General features: G+C 43.1%; 1 protein-coding gene across 1 annotated transcript in view; it reads left to right on the top strand.

Annotated features, from left to right (window-relative positions):
* Positions 1 to 20,749, top strand: part of HS6ST2 (heparan sulfate 6-O-sulfotransferase 2) — a 920,644-nt gene that overhangs the window by 1,063 nt on the left and 898,832 nt on the right. The window lies entirely within an intron of this gene.

The following is a 20,749-nucleotide window of genomic DNA, read 5'->3' as shown; positions in this document are numbered from 1 at the left end:
TAACAATCTCACCTCGGTGACGTACTCTCATAGTGAAAATGAACGAAATGATAGACATCTGTAACAGCAGGGGGACGCACTTTGGCACCTAGCACCAAGGACAGAAGCGTGCTCACTGTGCGCCGTCAGGGGATGCGTTTGTGTTGTTACAGAAATCACACCTACAAGAGAACAGGGCGCTGTTTGTGCAAGTGATAAACCACTACATGATCACGGTTTCACACATTGGGGAAGGGTGTGCAGTTCCGGATGTTTCACACCATGCATTCATATTACAGAGGCTAACAATGGCACTGACGGCAGGGGAGCACACGTCCACCCACTGACAGCATAGGGCCCCCTCCTGCACGTCATAGGTCAAACATCAGACCAATAACAGCGTGCTTTGATAATTCACACTAGGCTAGCGGGCATCAGTCACGCACCTAGAACCATGCCTAGCCACTCTGGCCATGGGCCACCCACACTTATGATAGCGATCCGTGCTCTGACAATGTACTACCGGGGAGTATTCACACAGCAGCACTGAGCCATGCCGTGCATCTGTGGACATAGACCACACCGGAGAACTGTTCTCTGACACTGCACAGTTTGGTCATTTAATACAAATGTCCCGACCCTACACAGACTGGTGCAGGACTTGGTGGTCTGCAGTGCGGTACCTGGCCTGATCCTGCGCCCTGTGCATTATTACTCACCTCTTCAGCAAGGCTTAGCCATGATACGGTATTACAGACTGTACTTCTGTTGTCACAGGTGAAACCACACATGACCATGGCCTAACGTTGCACAGTAAGAGGAGTCACACCTGCACCGTATCCTGTTATGACTTTGTTGGCAAACGCAAAGGAATTGCGCCCTGAATGGAAAGATCCATGCCCTGGTATAATGGGCAAGGCCCCTCCTGCATTAGTTCTGAAGCTGTACGCTATGGGGCAAGAAGGGCACATCATGCAGCTCAGACTAGGGTTGTGGGAAACTTGAGTAGTCTGCTGTTGCGTTTTCACGCAAAAGTACAGAATAATCATGCAAAATGCATCTCACACTCAAAACATTACCCAAATGATCCGTTCTGGTAAAAATTCAACATGATCACTCACATTCAAAACAGTGGTGCTCGCATGCGTCTATGTAATTATGCATTCAAAAATTACTCGAACGGTCTACTCGGTTAGAAAATCTACCTGAGATGCTTCTTGTGTCCAAAAATTACCCAAATGGTACATCTCCTGTGAAAAACCCTTCCCAAAATCATGCAGTGTGACATAAAGGCATAATCTAGGTAATTTTGTGCCTACTCTTTATGCTGCATGTTGAGGGGCAGTGTGGCATCCTCAGCAGCCCAGGGTGGCCATCTGTGAATGCTGACAAATACACAGTCACAAAAACCTAGTAGCACAGACCTGATACCACCACGTTACACATTTGGAGCAGCTTTCAATACCCCACGATCGAAAACCCAGGCAATGAATAGTTTCTCCCATCCCTGCACAATACACTAATACTGTTCACCCCTTGAAAGCGAACCTCCTACCTCTGGCGCACCACTTAAGAATGGTCTGGTATTGGATACATGGAGGCACTAATCCCATCATTCTCTTCACAGTGCTGTGTAGCACTGTGCTCCCTGAGATGCAGTTACCTGCACACTCAATGGTACACACACCACCGGCATACCAGATGGTCTCCTTGAGTTGGTGTCATAACTGTAAATCTCCACAATACGGCCACTGTCTGTCGAGGCCCTGGTAGAGTCAGATTTGCACACTTGACCTATCTGGGTGTACATCTCCCTGATACCACTCAGTGTGACATGTAGCTGGTGAGCTACAACCATTAGAAGCACTGGTAAAGGGAGATCCCAACAGAACCCCCATGGGGTCTGTGCACCACTGTGAGCAGAGCATCTGAGGCAGGCACATTGGCAGCATCACTTGTTCTGGGGGGTTTTGAGGAGGTGGTCGTGATTTCCTCACAAGAACTTTGGTGTCTGTCACCTGATCCAGTTGGACTCCTCAGGCTGAACAATTCATGCATTTGGCAAAATACATGTGCAGCCCAGGAGCAGATGTCTGCGGGTTCCCGTTGCTTCCTGTTAGGGGAGGATGGAGGTGATCATGGTGGCAGTGAGGGGACGGCCTGTGTGTGGGTGGCCTGTGGAAACAGAAGATGCCAGGCAGCTGGGGTGGCTGGTCTTTGGTTGGTGTAGTTGACGTGTCTGGATCTTCCTGTCATTGAAGGGTGAAGCAAACCACGGAAAGATCTCCCATAAAGTGGCAAGACAACCAAAGCGCCAAGAAGCAACGCACAGCAATGACAGTAACAACAACCATAGCAGCCTATGGTTTGGCATGGGTGGAAATTTGTATAAACTGTTGTGCTGATGGACACTTGCACCTTCTCTTGTGCTTTCCACACTGATCTCCCCCTCGAGGCCCGTTATTTAGATCACCATTAACAGCTGTGATCCATTCAGGCCAGAGTCTTGTGTCGATCTCATCTGTTAGGCAACGAGTCTGCAGAGGCAGGGCTGATTATACTGCAGCCAAGGGAAAGCTGGTCCAATCTTGTTATAGCAGTGACCTGGGGTAAGGCATTCAACGTTACCCCTTATTGTCGTTGGGTACTTGCAGGGGCACAGCTTCCATTAGTGCAGCAGGTGCCGTGGCCCCGGGAACCACAGGCCTGAGAGTTCCACAGAACCCTGCTTGGCGCTGTGTTTTATAAATTAAACAACGGCCCAGGAGGGCCCATCGCTGTTGACCACCTACGGGTGTGTTGGTGGGACCCATATTGCTGCATCGCAGTAGGTTTGGATGGCTTTTTATGTGCCATTCCCCCCTAGACCCGTTTCACTGTGTTTAACATGCCCCGGAAGTAAATGTCCATTTTACACTCAGTGCAGCAGGTGTAACATTTACGATGCGGCACGCGATTCATTGCCCTGCGTGTAGTCTCCGAGCAGGACGGGCGATCGCGCGGCTCTCTGTGGCGGAGTCGAGTGTGAAAGAAAGGCTCGTGCAATTGTGTTTTTTTAGTAAAGCACTGTGCAAGGGGGGAGGGGGCCTGGCCTTCTAGTCACACTATAGCATGAGCCCCTACGTGCGTTTGGATTACATAAAAAACATTTTAAATGAAGTGCCGGTCAGGGGTCCTGCTTTTGCGTTGCGCCCCCGCACACCTGACCTCCGACGGCTTCACAGTACAGAGTGTTAATGATTACCCGAGAAACACGCAGAGCTCTTGTAATACACGTTTGACTGCAGTTGTATATGTATTGTTTTCTTTTGGACGCGTGTTGTATTGGTAATGTAGCTTCATTGCATTTTATGTTCGTCCTGAACCGAGTGAAATACGCTGCTTCAAAAATAACACTTTACTCGCACGTTTACAGAGCGCGCTTTTTAATGTTCGAATTCACAATCAAATTATTTCCCATAGAAACAGTAGCACAAAAACCGTAAGACGACCACAACGCCACCTGTCCCTGCTTTGCTGCTAAAAAATTAACTTCTACAACGGGGCAAATGCATTAGTTTCTCTATAGCAGCTCAGCGGTTTGCAAGTTTCCGTTTACTCCGTGTGAACACGGGGTCCGAGTGCAGGGTTCATACTTTTTGACTCGTTTTCTAGGTGCGTAGAGAGATATTCCAGTGACGTAATCAGAGTGACGAAGCATCCCCACAGATAGAGGTTGTGGGGGAAGGGGGGTGAGAATTAAGTGCCTTCCAGACGAGCACAGGCTGAGAGACTATTCCCCCCTCCCCCCGCACCCGTGCCACACACACACGTACTGCCAGGGGTTGCGTTTGTTATCAATGATAACATCCCAAGACCCGCTGAAATCTTGGTTCAAGACGTGTTCTGCCTGTCCACCGCATAACAACAGCGCCATGATTTTGGCAGCGAGTTTGGGAATTTTATGGACGTGGATTCTGTTCTAAAACAGATGACTCATTCAAGCCCTCGGAGATATGTCATCGCCCCCATTATTACAGCAGTGACGGTGTACACGATGGAAGAGGAAGCTATTCGTGTCTTAGGTGCTATTGTCTGTAGTTTTAGCCTGGGCCTTTGTGAAACCACAAGGGTTCATCTGATGCACAAAGGGACCGACGTGCTCTAAACTGTCACACGTTTTTTCGATGGCCTTAAGTAGGTAGTTCCTGATGACTATGTACCCGGCAGCAGTGTTTCTTGCCACAAAGCGTGTTTTTTTCTTATTCAGTGGCCATGCTTTTCACACGCCCTCTGTTGGAGAGCCGCCTTCAATTTGCACAGAAACAAAACTGACGCCACAGCCTGGCCAGGCAGAAACATGTTATGCAAAAGGTAACAGCTCACCCTTCACAACTTGTGTGTGGAGACCATTGATGTGTAGGGTGGGCCATTGTATGGTTTCGTGCTATTGAGGACCTACAAATGCCCTTGCCTCTGGCTTATTTTCATGTTTGGCAATAAAGCGCAAGCCCTGTATTGCTGGTTTGAAGGAGTGCATGTCAAACCAGTGATATATCAGTGGCGACGTGGCAGAAGAATACGCACTCCATATTTAGAAAAATGTGTGGAAAAGCTCCTCTATTGTATACATGGCCTAACACAAAAGTGATGGCAGCCTTAACGCTGACGCTCTTTTTATATTACCCCCAGCAGTAAAATGTAGGTTGCTTTACAACTTATTCACTGCACCAATGAACGTGCTGTTGTTTTTACCTTTACAAAAAATAACACGCCCCCCAACAACAGTCAGTTTCTCAGCTATGAGTTTACTGCCATAAGGCCGATGGTGTTGTCTGTGTTAGATGCTTGAATGATCCGTGATCACTAGCCATATAGTAACAGGGAAGGCCGGTGCCTTGTGGCTAAAATCACAGCATGTTGAATTATCCTCAGTGGATGGTCAGGCAAGCGCACTGGGCAGGAACCATGCTGGATTGATGCCAAATGCTAACAAAATCGCCAGCGGACATGGATATGAACAAGCCCCCCCTCCTTTCAACCACAGTCCATTATATCGCCCATCAGTGCTGATTAGAGGTTACAATTACAGAGAATATGTTGGGACAGATGTGCGGCGTTGGAATGCCGGTTTTGAGCCCTTGGTGGCAAACATTAACTTTGCCGTCCAGTATTTACAGGTACATCATAAGGGATTTGGGACCTTGGGCCAGCCGTAGTTTGGGGGGCCCTGTTCGGAACAGCTTTGAATATGATCCAATTTCATCTGTTTCAGGCCCTCTTTGGCCAGGTCACCGACAGTGCACAGACACACTCGTCCACATTCTAATTATGTTTGCATCTAATATTCAGAGATAGTGAAGTGCGTTTTTAAATATTTTGACTTCGCAGCAGCTCACTAACATTACTGCAAATAATCTCTGGGACACTCTCCTATTTCTCATATACATTGTCCTCTTTTGATCTAAAAGAAAGTTTTTTTTAATGGCTGTTGTATGAAACAATAACACAACATTTCTCTGCAAAATGCCTTTAATAGACTCTGATAAATCACCCTCATTAAAAATAAACTGTATTTAAAAAAAAAAATGTTTAAGAACTGTTCAAGGTCACCAAGGCAAGACTCTTTGCAGAACAGAGCAGGCTCTCCCAGGGGGCCCCTGAAAGCCTGGAGTACTGGGCCAGAGCCCACTTTGCCCATGCCTTAAAACGTCTCTTGGTATTAGATTGTTGGGCACATGGGCAGACAGTATAAACCTGGAGAGCAGCCATTGTCTAGCATATTCTGCCAAGGCCCACGCTTCTGGAATTCCGTTTTTCTAGACATAAGATTCGCTTCGAAGGTGAAGATGTTCAGGAAGAGATTTCAGGCAATCCTGCTTGGCTGTTATGATAATCGATTCACTGAACTGCCAGGGATAGCTGAAATGACATCACAAACCCATTGACCACAATGATGTCACAAGAAGTGACATCATATTACCACCAACCCTAAATCTTCCCAAGACATGATTATATTATCTTAGCCTTGGTGACATCACAATAATGAACATCAATGAAATTCCATAATAACTGAATGATTAATAAAACATCACAACACAGACATGCCTTTTTTTTTTTAGACATCACTTATGTTAGGATGCTGACATGATATGCCAAGGTAACGCTGCCCATTTTGCTCTGTCTTATACGAAATATTAGGTGTTTGTCTCAAGAGGATTTAGTGCCACATAATACAGAACAACACTGGGAGTCTAAATTATTTATACCAAAAACTGCCATAATTGATGAGCCATAATGAGAAATCTATAGATAAATCATATGAAAAGGGAAAATGATTTAAAAACAGTAGTATCATGTCTACATGTATTCTTTGATGTAGACCATATATTGAATATGAACTCATTTGATCGAATTCTTTTTTAGCTAATACGTGCTGATTTGTGATCATTTGCAAAGCACAGTTGCTCATGAGATGCACAGAGGTGAATGATTTATTCATACACATTTTCTTTTCATGTATTCACAATAATGAAACATGGAACCAAATTTGTTTTTCTTTCATTTTCTTTTTACCCATATTGCGCATTGTACTATTGAATTTACTTTACAGAATCTACAGCGTAATGTCCCCTTCCCAGTGTAAGCTGAAGAAAGAGAACAGAGCCCTTCCAGATACTGATACCGTCAATTTGTGCAGTGGCGTATGTTGATATTTGAAAGTAATAGGGCATAATATTCTGCCCTGAATTGTAGTTTGTGAAGAGAGTGAGGGCTAGGGATGGGGTTCGCCCTAATGAAAGGTTAAAGAAAATGGGGTAATATTGGGCATTTTAAAATACAAATTTCACATAAATAGGCTCTGAAATGACCTTAATTAAATATTTAAATCCTTTAATGGTGTACCAAGCCAATGTAGACAATCCAGAGGAGTTGACCCTTTTCCCCCCAAATGTGCATCTTGTTGTGCTTGTCCCCCATATGCCACGGGTGTTCCCATAGGCCAAAAATTACATTAAAAATGCCAGTGTCATAATTTTGCCAATTCTGCGTCCAAGTACGATGGGTGATGCTTATTTAAAAAATAACCCCTAGTATGTCAGTGCCAGCATTTTGGTATGGCTGCTGTGCTCCCACATCAACAGTTGTCCTCCCATATAACAACAATTACGTCTAATGCACCAGTGCCAGCATTTTGCCATTGTTGTCCCCTATGCCAAGAATTACCTCCAGTATGCCAGCACCAACATTTTGCCAGGGGTGTTCCATATGCAAATTATCACTACTGGCGTGCCAGTTTTTGGACACTAGAACCTGTAATACTAAGAATTGCCTCCAGTATGCCCGCACCAGTCTTTTTGTCATGTGTGCATCTATAAGCCAAGAATTACCTTCAGTACGCCAGGTCCAACTGTAGACTCGCAAGCATAGCCTCTTGTTCCCACTCACATTCACTCAATCTCGTACTCTTTCACCTGCACTTACTCTTATTCTTTCTCACTCATCCTCACTTGTCACTCTCTCCGACTCATTCATTCACACTCACATCTACTCTTACTCTCATTCTCTTATTCACATTCAATCTTACTCCCATTCTTTCTCACTCATTTGCAGTTAGTTTCACTCTAGCTCACTCATACTCAGTGACATTAAGTCTCGCATCCCCACTCACTCTCACCACTGTATGTCACTCACTCTCACTTACTTTCTCTCTTACACATGCTCATAAATATACACACACACAATCATTCATATACACTCTCACACAAACACACAGTCCCTCACATGCATGACCACAAAATACATTTAAACACATTTTCTTTGTCTTAGCTTCACAGCCAGTGAAGGTCCCGTTCTAGCTCCTGGTGCTCTGTTTTTTATTGCCTTAATTGTGAATGATTTATTATTATTCATTATTAGTATAATAAAAGAAATGGGCAGGAAACAAGAATGGTGAAGCAGTGACCCGCCCTGTGTTCTTGGCACCGATTTTGCTATCTCCGAGGCCAAGAGTTGCAAAGGCAGTGTCAGGGGGTCACAGCCACAGCCCTGGTGACCCCTAAACGATGCCCATGATTAAGACTTAAAAGTATGTACCAATGTCTATCAAAAGAAATACAATCCAGGATGTTTCACTGCAAAACATGATCTCTAAAAGACAGTGGGTAGAGAAGCTGTGGCTAGCCTTTTCAAATTCTACATTTCTGCAGATTTCTCTTTAATGGTGTGGCAATTATGATTCTGCACGCTAGCTGCAAAACTGAAATAAATCCCTACCTTGCGAGACCGGACAACAGTGTGAACTCTGTTAATCAGATTCTCCTGGGTGACTGTCAATGTTTGGTTAACTTCCATTGCCACAACTACCAAAACTCCTGTAGATTATATTTAGTTGAATCCTACCTAACAGTCTTTAAACAGGCTGTACATAGTGTCTCATTATAGCAGGGTATGGTCACCATTATACTAAGCAGCCATTAAGTCGATGATGCTTGTGATTGGAAAGAATGTTCACAATTAGTTTGAAGTTACCACAAGTATGCCCAATATATGCCAAAAGGCCATCGTTTGTGAATGAGGCAGATAGCGTTATCCCACAAGTTGATACCATTATGCTGGGAACGACCACTATTGGGAAGACATTTCCTGGGGGGGGGGGGGGGAGATGCCGCTAAGTTTCCTGATGTCGTGTATTGCTGCTGTGGAGGGGCATAACATCCGATGTGCATGCACACATACAAATGCAAATGGGTCCACCCCCACAGTCATCCTCCTGAAGCAAGTGAGACACTTCTGTGTGTCAGCACTTGTGTTCTGGCCCCCCTTGTCTTAGTTTTGGATATTTCCTGCAGCCCCTTCTTGTCTCTGGCAGTGTTTACATATAGCCCTGAAACTGATTTGGCCGAGGAGTCCATTTTTTAATGTACTAGATATTGCAGAAATGATTTCAAATGATGATTTACAGGAGTAAACATATGAAATATACACATGCATATAAAGATGTAATGAATAACAGCATTTTCAACTTATTATAAGAGATACAATTCTGTTGATAGGATTATTATGCTACTGACTTCCAAAGCCAGGTGCGTTGATCATGTGTTGTGCTTTAACGCATATTAAGATTTCGGTTAATCTTCAAGGTTATGTTTTTTTAATAACCTATTTTTATTGGCATTTTATATTATCCATTGCAATAAAATGATCGTAGCACTTTACAGTATCAAATGCAACCAGGTCTTGACATTGTTACAGATAAAGGAAGAGACCATGTTGAAGCCACAAATATATGTTAGAGAATTTAATTTATATTCCTCTATGCCCCAGTCGACCATTACTTGATGTTTGAGCAGGTCTTCAATGCTGAAGGTGTCTATGTAATCTCTTGGATAACTGTGCATGTCTACCTGGCTATTCTACCTACTTTGTCACCTTGCCCCTACTGTTAGATACAACGTCTAATAGTCAACCCCTGTTGTAGTCCTGGGGTTCCAGCTTATAGTGCAGGGTCCAATGCAAAAAGAACAATTGATGGACAGAATGCAGAACAATGTAATACATTCACCCCAGCACAGAGAACTGGGCTTAAATCCGTCGTTTTTTTGCTCACCATGCCATTCCAGTTTGGACCCAGCCATATGCAAATCAGTCTTGACCCTGTGCCTCATGGGAACAGTCCAGCCTGAACTGCCAGGCCAGGTCCTCCCTGGACTGTAAACAAGCATCCTAGGACCGGTTTCGGGCTTTCAGCCCTCATCAGCCACGATAGCTTTACTGCAATGGCATGGAGAGCACAGGACCGACGTCTGGGCATACCCGTCCCACTCAGGGTGACAAATGCAAAAAGAGCAATTAATGGACAGAATGCAGAACAATGTCATACATTCTCCTCAGTACAGAGATCTGGGCCTAAATCCATCGTTACAGTGCAAGGTCCACCATTAATTTGCAGTGCTATGTAGGGACATCTTCAAGGTAATGTTTAGCACTTAATTTGTAAAACAATGAGTGCTGGTGACCGAAGCTGTGTTCAGAAGCCCACAGCTGGTGCTATTAAATGACAGCAGACCAAATGTGTAGTCTTAAAACAACCTTGTACCTCTTTAATGCACCACAAGACAACCCTGACCCTGTATCTCTCTTTTGTAGGTTCCTGCTTTATTCCATTGTGATGGCTTTTCTGTCTTTCTCTTCCACCTTCTTTTCCCTCGGTTTTTTTCTTCCCCTCTCTTGCTCTCGGTCAGGGTCTGATGAGGAAACCGTGCCAGTGGACTCTACCGGCTACCACCTGCTCAAATTCAGCACTGATAGTGCCGTATTTATTATCATGAATTAAGTCTCAGAAGCGCTTGTAAAAGACAAATGGTGGAACTTAATAGTTTTATGCACCTCGTATGACAATATGGCTAATTTATTATACAAATTTAAACTAATGAGGCAAGATAATTTTGCAACCCCCTCCACCCCTCCTAATCAAACTGTGCTGCGTAAGAACCTCCAATATGTCTTTGTTTTCCCTTAATTCAGTTTTAACCCCTTCAGTGCCCCGCCCTTTCTCCGCCCTGTGCCGGGCGTTACATTAGCGGGCGGGGTTCATGACGAGATAGTCTCGTCATGGGCACAGCGCAACCGTGCTCCATGACGAGACTATCTCGTCATGGGCACTGAAGAGGTTAAGCCTGGAAGCAATAGTACCAGTGTCTGCATACATTTCAAAGGTAACCTGAAAAATGTCAGTACTTGATAAACAGTTGGTATAACCCTCTATATTTATCTTGTGCTTCTAAACAACTGCTACCGTAATGATAATCTCTCTTCTAAGCCATTCCTCCTTGAAAGTAGAATGAGTAACATCAAACATCACCTAGATGACGAAAACCTACTGGAGCAAATGTGGAATTCAGACTAGGAACAAGCATCAAAACCCTCATTTTCAATATCTGAGGTGGCATCTTGCGAGTTGCTGTCGCAGGTGAGCTAGAAATCCTATTGGTCCGTGATGTTTTAGCTAAATTTGATGGCATGGAAAGCAGTATATTTCTTATATGCCTGCAGTTATTAGGGAGTGTGTCTCCGCAGCCTGCAAGATAATTTGACTCGCTAGTTAATCAAAATACAAAAGTGAAATTGGGATAATGTCTGTCCCTTAGTTCCCTTCTCATCGTGGGGTCCCTTAGGTTTTTCTGCTGTGTCCAAATTCTCTTTGCCATCGATTACACCCCCTAACTCTTAAGTGATATGGTGTTATAGGGCAATTTTGAATTCTCCGTGAAGGACATCTATTTATAATTCATAAAAAGCGTATTTACTGTCCTGCATACATACCCTGAAGAACTTCATATTTGGATGAAGGCCTGTTTTTAAAAACTGAAAAGCATCAAGGCAAAGTTCCTGGGACTGGGGTTGTGCCATATGCTGAGAGGGCTTCTTAATGTTTTCTCATCCACATATTCTAGTGAAATCCATCAGGTCCAGGAAACGAGCAGCCCATGTGTGTGTATAATTTTAATCACTACCACTCCCAAATGATCCCCTACAATAAAACTCTGCTTTATTTCATGAGGAAAGAGAGAAAGAGGGTATTCAATCCACAGCCTTCAAGACGGTTGCAATGCCACATACAGTAGTTGTATCACCCACCGCCATTGCACATGTTCGACATGCTTCAAAATCCAGTTTCAAGATTGGTGTTGAAGCAGACCCATGGAATCATGTCACTGCTCTTGGCAAACCCCCGAAGAAAATTTCCAAGTGTATAAGTTCTTATTGTTTAACTCCTATACAATTAAAGTTTAAAAAAAAACTGTTTTTACGATATCTGGGAACTCGCACCTCACTGGGCAGACTCTCCCTGTCCCAAAAAGTACGCTCTAACTTAAAGGCAAGACAATTATACTGTGTTACAGAATCAATCTATACATTTCTCAGCCACCACCTATCAGATAATGTGACAGTAATTTCCCTTCAGAAGAGAATTATATTCTCACGTATATGAATAACAATTCACTGATATTCCTACCTGCAACAAAAGGTCTTTCATGATTGTCATTAGATAACTTTGTGTCGCTCAGATTCTGACATGTCTTTTGAGATAATTAAATGCATATTATCAAGCTATGTTAATTCCAATCTGAGGGAAAAAGTGAACATCTCTATTCAGTGGTGTTGTGTACGAAACCAATCCCAGTTTCCTCGTCCACTTTTGTGGGGTAGAGCCCCTCACCAGTAATTTATTCAATCATCTTGAGATCACCGTCACTTTACCAAATTCAGATTTACACCTTGAGAAGACGAATGCATTTACATCTGCTCAGATTACGGAAAATTCTACATCTGTTCACCACTGGTCACAAGGCAAGTGTAGTAAGAGATGTTTGTAAAAAAGGAGCAGTCCAAAACTGCAACATATTTATTTCTGCAGAAAACTGATATATTTCAATTCCCCACAGTTTTAGGGAATTTTTGAAATTACTTATAGATTTTGTATCTGTGCTCTAAATTTCCAAGTAGAGATAATGAACATCCTATAATTTATATTTTAGCAAGGCATATGCTGAGAACAATGCAATACAATTTGAATTTAAATTTAAGGGCCATCCTATTTTTGGTTTTTTTCATGCCGGGAAACCATACCGGGCCCCTGGGATGCATGCAATGCGAGGTGAAATAGAAGGCTTAAGCACTAACTTACATTATGTAGCACAGAATTGACGGTATAGAATTGGCACTTCGCCTGGCCACCCCTGGTTGGATTTGCTCCATTGACTAGTCCACCCGTGTCATGTTTCTTGTCTCTGGGACTCAATACCATTTGACCCACGAGACCTTCCTGGTGATGATGTTCCTATGAAAGTAAGTGATTAGAACCCCTTTACTCTGTCACCATGAATTTGACAGTCTTACCACAGGACTTGTGTTTAAATGTGCAGAGTGCCTTTTTTATACTTTTTTCTTGTTGGTCTGCTGCTTCCTTTCCACAGACCCACACAAAAGAAGGTTGGGGATGGTACAATCTATCACTCATTCCTTCAGTGCTGTGGCAGAAGCTTCTATCTTAACGTAGCGTTGTTCGATATTCTTCAAGAAATTGGACGAGCTCCAGCGTTATTTTTGTTCTGTGGAAGTTAAAGTGTTCTACCATTCCATTGGCCTGTGGCCGCCATCTTTTTTTAGTGGTTGAGGTAAAATGAGTTTCTTACTGTGTCACCTAGGCGGGTGTTCTTGGGATAATGGAATAAAAATACTTATATGAGCTCTGTTTCTCAACCAACATTTTTGATGAGCTGTCGGAGAGCTTCATTCGTGATAGCAATGTTGATAATAAATGACCAACAACAATGACTTCTGGAACTTATCTATCACAGAGGAATCCCGAAGCTAGTCTTTTTTTACTCTATGGTCTGAAGTTTATTGAGAACAGTTATATACTGTGACTCTGTGCAGTGGTAGCAGACAATACTTTGCAATTGGTCCTAGTTTAGAAAATCTCTCTGCACCACTGACGACACTCACTCACTCACTCAATCCCTTACTCTCTCTCTCTTAAATGTATTTCACTTTTTTGTAGATGGAATATTATTCTATGATGTTTTGAGGACAACATGTGTACTGTGGGATTAACTTCTTTTAAAAAATAAAATAAAACCGCACATCATTTGAGTGTGCTTGCAAAATCGCATTGACGCACATAAAACAAGTGTGAGTTACATCTCCTCAGCCATCTTGGAACTCAGGCGATTGTTTACCTGTGCCTATCGCCCTTATAAAGCATTCTTTCATCTTTTTAGTGGCATCCGTGTTGTCAGGGCTAGAAGCAGTCCTTTACCATGGCTGTGCTGTTGTTCCATGTGAATGCAACCATGTTCTTGTTTCAGCCAGGGGTGGATTTGTGCATAGCTGCTCATACTGACCATTACATTTACAGTCACCCCAGTGTCTTTCATAGGTTGAGGATCTAACCCTTTTGTCTTTTTGGTCTGAGCTCCATGTTTCTGTCTACTCATGGCTGTAATAGATATGTACTTCCTCTTCATACTCCTCAGTTTCTGACAGATATCCCTTGTGGTCCCTTCTGATCGGCACATGCTTGAAAAGCCATTGGTGTTTCCCCACAATGCTCGCCTTATCTCTTTTACACTAATGTTCAGCCACAGTACTTTGGAGTCTTTGTTTTTTCTTGGAATCTCATGGTTGTGCTTGTTTTAACTAATTCATTTTGGAGGTCAACTTGTCTGTTTTTTCCATGGTACCTGCTTTATGGAGACTACTGTGAATGCTGTTTCAATGTGACTAGTGTGGGTCTGTGACCTTTAACAATTGGCGTAGTACTAATATATCTTGAAGAGCATTCCTTGCTCCATTACCCATTTGGTGGCACACATGGTAGTAGAGACATGCTTGAATAATGTGGGGCATCACCTGCACATCTAAACCCATAACTGTGGGTGATGACCAGTTCTCAATCTTGTATCAATCCTGCCAATAAATTCGTTTGTTTCTTCCATACTTGGCACAGAGTGAACCTTTCATGACAGGCATTGACATTTAGAGCGAAATACATGTTCAGTTCTGTAAATGCTACATTGTAGTCCTTGTGTTAGCCAAGGATATGACGTTTGTGTGCACATCTTTCATCTGTAGTGGAACCACAGGAACACCTTCACTATGCCATCTGTTTCCTCTGTCACCGCTAGAAATGTGGTCAGGGGTGCCACCAAGAGCTTTGGTGCAGTGTTGCTGCAGGACAAGGATCTTTAGTGCAGGTATGGCAGTTTTTTGTTAGATCAGAAAGCTTGCAGATATCCACAATTTGCTGCCTCCTAAATTGTCAGCTGTGCTTTGCCTTGGGTTTGTTGCCCCTTCATCCAGTTCATAAGTTCTAAAATATAAAAAACTCATATAGCAACTAATGCTACATTAAATTGACTTATGTTAACATTTAAAGAATAATGTAATAGAACATTAAAATTATTATATATAGCCCCAGGGGGCCTGTTACTGCCTTGATGTTGATGACCATGTATATATTAGCGGCCGGCCCTGGTGGTTGTAGGCCCATGTTTGTATTGAATTTTTATGCACAATAAAGGTTTTCGCAAAAAAAAAATATTATATATAAATAAAACATATGTGCAGTATAAACTATTAATAACCGTTATTAAATGTATCAATGAATGTAACTTTTAAAAGAATTACATTATTTTAAATTCTTTATATAACTTTTAAGAATTTTAAGTACATAATTTAGCATGGCTAAAAATAAAAATGAAACGCCCTATGACAAGGCCGCAAAATGATATTGTAGGTGCACAGCAACATGAATGTGTGCCTTCAAAATGAGGCAAGGATTTTTTTTCCTTTTCATTTACAAATCTGGGATGGATTGGTAAGCAAAAAGCAGCCCCAAAGTCATTTTTTCCCAAAAATATTATTCAAAGCTTTTTTTAATTAAAAAGCAAACTTGGAAGTTGGTTGGGTGGGGAGCAGAAGGAGGACAAAGCAACATGGAAAGAGAGCAGGCTGGGGAAGAAAGTCATGGGCGAAAGAGAAACGGGAGCAGGGAGCTGGTTGTGAGGGGTGCCATGGACACAGTGGGTGGATTGGCAAGGCCATAAGCACAGCAGGCACAGAGGGTGGGAGGACAGAGGATGCTTGTTTCCGGTCCAGGGAGGACCTAGCTTGACAGTTCGGGCTGGACTGTTCCCATGAGGCACAGGGTCAAGACTGATTTGCATATGGCCAGGTCTAAACTGGGGTGGCATGGTGAGCAAAAGAATGATGGATTTAACCCAGATCTCTTGACTGGGGTGAATGTTTTGATTTGTTCTGCATTCCGTCCATCAATTGTGTGTGTCTTTTGCTTTCTCGCCCTAAGTGCGCCAGGTATGCCCAGACGTGGGTCCTGGGCTCACTGTGCCACTGGAATCAAGTTATCCTGGCTGAAGAGGAGTGAAACCCCGAAACCGGTCCTAGGATGCTTGTGTCCGGTCCAGGGAGGACCTGGCTTGGCAGTTCGGGCTGGACTGTTTCCATGAGGCACAGGGTCAAGACTGATTTGCATATGGCCTAGTCTAAACTGGGGTGGCATGGTGAGCAAAAGCATGATGGATTTAACCCAGATCTCTTGACTGGCGGTCAATGTTTTGATTTGTTCTGCATTCCGTCCATCAATTGTGTGTCTTTTGCTTCAAAATGAGGCAAGCATTTTTTTTTCCTTTTCATTTACCAATCTGAGATGGATTGGTAAGCAAAAAGCAGCCCCAAAGTCATTTGTTCCCAAAAATATTATTCAAAGCTTTTTTATAATTAAAAAGCAAACTTGGAAGTTGGTTGGGTGAGGAGCAGAAGGAGGACAAAGCAACATGGAAATAGGGCAGACTGGGGAAGAAAGTCTTGGGCTAAAGAGAAATGGGAGCAGGGAGCTGGTTGTAAGGGGTGCCATGGACACAGTGGGTGGAAGGGCAAGGGCATAAGCACTGCGGGCACGGAGGGTGGGAGGACAGAGGTAAAAGCACATCCACAATGTAGGCTAGGGAAAAGCAATTTTTCGGCAGAGTTCTGGATGGGGAGAGCAGAAAATGGGAGAAAAAACAAAGTTAAGTTCTGGGGATGGGCAGAGAAGCACACGATGAAGAAAGCTGGAAAATACATGCACTTTCATTTAGTGCTTTAAGACAAAGAAAAAAATCGTTCCCAAAAAGCGAACATTTGAGTAAAAATAGAAAGATCCATTCAGAGAGATGGTAAACTGGATATGCTGGGACAAAGACCATGCACTGGCCACAACAGCCTAAGCCAGGAATTCGAAAGCAAGCAAAATGTTAAAACAAACCTAAAGGTAAACAGTGGGCGGAATGTATTCCTAGGTGAGCATCCAGCATGTCCCCAAGGTACCTCTGAAACTAGATAGCACAGCCTTGATTTTAAAAAGGCTTCAATCCACGAAGCTCCAACCAAAATGAACAGGAAGCGGTCATTCTCTATACTGGTGCTTTTGTGTTCTCTTTAAAATGGCTGCTAACCTCATACCCCTTTCATGTCAAGGGAGATTTTATCTGCCATGTTGGATAGGGAGAACCTAAACTTTCCTGTCTCGACATGGCATCCTTCTTGAGTGGGTCTAATATTCTATATTGGATGCATCCAGAATTAAGTATAAGTAATTGATTAATGCAAACCAGAGATCAAAATAATGTTCTGAGTTAACAATGCGCAACAAAATAAAACATACTTACAGTGAGCAACTGATCGTCCTATGCCATCTGAAGTGATTATAATGGGCTAATCATTCCCCTTTTACTAGGGACCATGGTCATTCCCAGCCATTGAGCTCCTGACAATGCCTGGTGGGATGAGGTGCAAGACTGGAGTGCTAACATCTGGAATCTTGTCAGCCAAACTAACTATGCTGCAACAACACTTACGTAGTAAATTAAAATTCGTGGGTGATGGGTTTCTTCCAATGTCCTCCTTTAGATGGACATGCTCACTCATTCTGGAAGATGTGGCTAGTTTTAGAGAATTTTGCACATGTACTTTTAGTCCTGGCCTGGTCTTTAATCTTGCTCTTTTTCAAAGCAATACTGCTTAACTCATCAGTGTAACATGGAGCGAACAACATGTATGTGCCTATTTCGCCTCACAACGCCACTTGTTCCAATACATCAGCTTTTATATATCATACTAATCAGAGTCCTGAAATCTCAAGGATTGTATAATGTTGATAGAAGTCAAGATGCCCTTAATAACAACAAAGTTGGTGGTAAGACGTACGAGTTTGTCTCCCGCTTTGAACTTTCTTTCAAAGGTGTATTAATGGGATTGAAATCGCCTCTCACTTATTTAATCAGAATTGTCAAGAAGCATGTTCTTGGCTGATGTAAATGTCAGCTAAAAGGACTTATTAGTAGATTTGATTGCTTTTTAAATTTGACTAGCTGAGGTGTGCTCACTGGCAGGCCTCCGAGAATTGGCCCGTTTCTAGTGAACAGTTCACTGCCTAATGAATCACTTCAATGTACTTTTCTGAAGGAAAGCGGAGCAATTTAAATGTGCAATGCATTGATTTACATCAAAGGGATTAGGCCGCTGTGTGCAATCCTCTGCATTCATTTACTTTCTCCTGCAACTGTAATAATAAAGTGGGCTCTTCAGCCCCGGATTTTCTACAATTAGCGCATTCGGATCATCGCCGCATTACTAATGATGACCTACCTTTCCGCTTCACGAAGCCCGATTCAAGGCTATCAAGTGCTCAGAAATGGCGGCTTTGTGCATGGCCTGCTTGGATTCTCTGACAAGATTTGGAAGCACCCTGGATACAGCCAAAGGACTCGTCAGGCAGAGAAATTTGATGTCTTCGATGACCCGTCCTTAGCTTTCTACAGAATTCTCTGGTCTACTGAATCAGTGTTTGAGGACGTTGTTTGAAGACCAATCGCACCTTGGAATGCTGGTGGCCATGATTGATGTACCGCTGAGCCTTCTTTTAAGGATTTTCATTTTCTGTGGTAGTGTTTTTTCCTCTTGATTAATCTGTGCTTTCCTGTGGCCAGAAAACCAGTACTCCCCAGTGGTAGAGTGAGAATGGTTTGTACCACCATGGATGGCGCTGTGCTCTTTTAGATTCATCAGGGTATGCCGCCATGTCCAAAAAGTGTGTCTTCCCAAGGGAGGCACCGCAGGCAGACCACACCTTCTATTTGCAGGGCAGTTATAGTGGGATTCTCGCAAAAAAGTCATAAAACCTCTCATCACTGTTGAATTGTATCTCTTATGGTGCTTTAGAAGAGACCATGTGTCTTTCATTTTGTTCATAAGTTTCAACTTTGATTTGAATTTTGCTTTACCTGAAGGAAACCCCTTGATAGGCATTTTAAACGGGGCCTGGTTTACTTGTTGCCAGTAATCTTGCTCATATCCTAAACCTCTGCAAAGTGTCCCAGTGTTTCCACGCGTTTATCCTCCTGCAAAAAGCATGTGGAAATATGCCTGAACATTTGCTGGAATTCGAGGAAAGTATGTGGAAAACAGTGCTGCACTCCCTCTTTCAGAATGTTATTACCCATTCCAGATGTGAACACGTTCAATCCCTCGGCAGAGGTGTGGTAATGCCGCCTGGTATTGGTGCGCCGTCTGCAGTATCGCCAGGTCTCTGGCAATCCAAGCATTAACTTTGTTTTCTGCCGTTAGCAATCTTCCTTGCAACTGCGCAGTGAAACTGCTGTTTGTCTGCATTCCCGCAATTGGTAAGGGTTTGTATACTTCAAGAAAACATGTTGTCCACATAAAAGGGGCTCTTGAAGTAACATTTGTTTCTGTGTTTTTATGGTTTATTTCAGTGCCTCTTACAGCTAAACCTGCAAGAGTTGCGTTTGATGGAGGTAGTGTTACAATGTAATGCCGGCACACTGCACTCACGGGGTCATGCATTATGGAAGCTGTATTTAAACTTCACAGCGTGTATTACCTTGGTGGGTGCCCGAAGGCACTGCAGACCTGCAGCCCTTTTGGTGTGCGAGGACACACGGCAGGGACTGGGCCATAAATGGAGATGAGCAGGGCAGTGACGTTTATTTCCTTCTCCAGTCAGCAGTTACCGTAATTTCTGGTCCTCCACGTTGCTGGTAGTGTATTTTTTTTATAGTTTACGCTTGCATTGCCGTTCTGCTGTAGGGATTTAGTGGGTAGGAGGTTTCTTCACTGTTGAGTTCATCCTTGAACATGCACGATTATATTTAATTTTAAATATGAATATGTGTTACGTTGAACTTAAAGCCTGTCTAGTTTATTTCTGTGATGAAAACAAAAGCCGTTTTATGTAGCAAAACAGCGTGTTTGCCATGCTTGCTTCTTATACATAAGGTAGCAAAATACGTTTTTGTAGTGTTTGAAATTTGTATTCGTTTTCCATTTATTATTGCAATAGTCTATATAAACACTGGCAGTTGTGTATGGTTTGCAAGGTTTTATTCTTGACTACAACAAAGTGAAGATTGACACTCCCAATTTGTGATTTGTGTGTATCCACGATTAACAGTGAAAGAATTGGTTCTGCCGAAGATCTCCTGTGCATTAAACTGTTACTGTTCTACTATGCACCACCATTTTGCATAAAAAAGCTCTGCAGAAAGTAAACTTGCAGAGCAAACATTCTGCTAACAATTTCAACATAGATTAATGATGCCAATATGCAAGGAGCATGAACCATACTAGTCAGGTTGTGCTTCGTTTGGCTAGGTTTTATGTGGAGGAAAAGAAATTTGATGAAGACGAATAAAACGGGGTAATCTAATTAAAGTGCATGGAGTGAGATCTGCGGCTTCGATAATTTTTCTGGGTAAAAAATATGGTTGCCACCCTGGTAGTTAGATAGAGCATACCATATTAGTACATCCACCTGCATTTCTGTGACTGTGAGTGGTCATGGGACGCAGTGCTTAATTTGAGTCGGTGGTGCAGATGTGGCTGACCGGCACTCATTTATAAAGACCGGCTGTTATTTATTCCTAATAAGACTTTGATCCAGTGCAAGAGAGTGAAAATTACACGGTGGGGTGGAAGGGGGGAAGGAGGAAGAGAAAGGTGGAAAACACATGACAAACAGAGAAATCAGCAACCTGTAAAAGTGAGATCAAGGGACAGGTAGTGTCTGGTGGTGGGTTAAAGAGGCTTGCTGTGGTATTAAAACTACTTAGGCTTGGTATTCGGCATGCTGCCATACAATAGCGCCGGCCGCAGGCTTCTGAGCAAAACTTTGGGCCCTAGCACTGATTCGTTTACAAGTCAGCTA

Source organism: Triturus cristatus, chromosome 5_2 (genome assembly GCF_964204655.1).
Source record: "Triturus cristatus chromosome 5_2, aTriCri1.1, whole genome shotgun sequence".
NCBI lineage: Eukaryota > Metazoa > Chordata > Amphibia > Caudata > Salamandridae > Triturus > Triturus cristatus.
This window is presented reverse-complemented; position numbering and strand designations above follow the sequence as displayed.